Source organism: Capsicum annuum, chromosome 4, assembly GCF_002878395.1.
Source record: "Capsicum annuum cultivar UCD-10X-F1 chromosome 4, UCD10Xv1.1, whole genome shotgun sequence".
NCBI lineage: Eukaryota > Viridiplantae > Streptophyta > Magnoliopsida > Solanales > Solanaceae > Capsicum > Capsicum annuum.
In genome coordinates, this window is record NC_061114.1 from 118,777,976 (window position 1) to 118,780,448 (window position 2,473).

The following is a 2,473-nucleotide window of genomic DNA, read 5'->3' on the forward strand; positions in this document are numbered from 1 at the left end:
AATATGACTGGCCACTCGGTGGTAAATTCCATCAATGGGTTTCTCACTTTAAGAAGCATCCTTAGTTGTTTTATAATATTGAAAATCAACCTATGCATGCTGACTTCCTTCCCTTCATGTTTTCTGTTGTTTCTTCTCCTTCATAATTCCCATATTATAATTGCTAGTATAGTTCTGAAATATGCCTTCGCTCTTTATTTTACCTAGGCATTCCATCAAGCATAGATTGTCTCTCTTAAGCTCCTTTCTTGTATATTTATTCATGCAAAGGAAGAAAAATAGGACCAAGTCCAGTAGCACATGTACAATGGTATCTTGTGCTGGGTTTTGATAACACCAACACTTGGAAGGGCCATGAACCCCCTCATCTTCTTACAGTATCTTCCACATAAATCCTCCCTTTCTACATTCTCCATATACAGAACACAATTTTGAATGGCATCTCTTTTATCCATAATTTCTTGTAAAATTCATTGGATTCTCCCCTCTACCTTACATAAGTCCAGGCAGATTTTAATATAAATTTACCTCTTGCCTCCAAACTTAAAATTGGCTTGTCTTTATCATTAAATCTCCCTATTATAACTTTATTCATCACATGTGGTACTATATCCTCTGCAAAAATACTCCTTAAAGATTCTTCATTCCACCTACCATTAGTCATCATAGTCTTCACCCACTAATATATTTCATCTCATTCATAACTTTCCTCAATGATAGTATATATATCCCCTAATCCACTCCAATTATCATACCACAAATAAACATCCCTTCTTATGACTTTCCAAATGATGAGATAGTCTATTAACTCCCTTACTTGCAACATTTTCTTCTACACTTAAGAACCACAAATTTCCTTTCTTTCAACTTTCTTTGGATGATACTTTCTGTAGTACTTGTTCATTATATAAGTACTCCATATGGACTTCTATTTTCTAAAATTCCACCATAGCTTACAAAAAAGGGCTATTGATACATCCTACATTTTTCTAAAACCCAATCCTCCTTCTGCTTTTAGATGACACATAGAATTACAAGATACCCAATTTCTACCTCTTCTACCTTCAGTACTACTCCAGAAAAATTTAGTAATATCCTCTAAATAGTATTAATGATATTCTCAAATGGATTCATCACTGATAGATAATGAATTGGCATACTTTGTAACACATGCTTGATAAGTACTGCTCTACCACCATAAGACAACAACTTCCTTTCCAGGATTATAGCTTGGAACTTATCCTATTCATGATATGCTGATAGTAAAATTTCTTCTTTCTCATGTAGAGTATAGGCCATCCTAAGTAATTGAAAGGAAATTGTTGCCTCAAAATACCTGTAGCAACTTCTGCCTTCATTACTACTCCATTTGAATCAATATGATGCACATAGATGGCATTATTTTCCTTATTAATTTTCTGCCCTGGAACTCTTTCATATCTTTCTAGAGTAGAATTCACCATCTGCAATGTGCTTAGTTTTGCCTTACAAAGAATAATCTTATCATCTGAAAAGGCCAGATGATTTAGCTTAGGACTTCCCCTGGGAATCCAAAAGGCTTGAACTCCTTTTCAGACAGTAGTTTCTTCAACCCCCTAGATAAAACTCAGCTGCAATGATAAACAGAGTTGGAGACAGGGGATTACCTTGTTTAAGATCTCTGGTGGATTTAAAGAAACCTTTTAGTTTTCCATTTAACAGAATGTAACACCAATTATTTGCCAAAAGCTTGAACACCATATCTATCAATAGTTCACAAAACATAACTTCCTAAGTACTTTGGCCATAAATAACCATTCTACTTTGTCATAAGCCTTCATCATATCAAGTTTCATACCATATTAGGAATTTTGCCCCTCTTTCTAATATCAGTTACAATCTCTTGCACCACTAAAATATTTTTATCTATGCTCCTTCCTTGCACAAACCTATCTTTCTCTTTAGATACTATGTAGGAAGAATACCCTTAATTCCTTCACGAATAATTCTAGAGAAAATTTTAATCACAAAATTACTAAAGGAAATTAGTCTTATATCTGAGAAAGTATTTACCACTAACTTCTTTGGAAGTTAAACCAAATTAGTATGCGTGATAAATCTAGGAAGATCTTGACCACAAAAAAAAACTATAACCATCTGGTGTAGGCCATCTGCAATAATACTCTATGTATCCTGGAAAAAAGCTCCAGTCATCCCATCAGGACCTCCAACACTATTCTTGTTTAATCCTATAACTGCTTGCTAAACTTCCTCCAATGTTGGAATCTTCTTCAATTCTTCATTCTGATCATCAGTGACTAGCTTGGGTAGCTTATTTAACCTTGTAAAATCTTCTGTATCCTCTAGTTTTTCAAATTATTTCTGAAAGAAAACTTTTGCTGCTTCAGCTATTTTCTCTTGTTTTCCCAACCAAATCCCCTCTGTATTTTGAAATTTTACTTATCTTTAATCTGGCTCTTTTTTCTTTAACTAC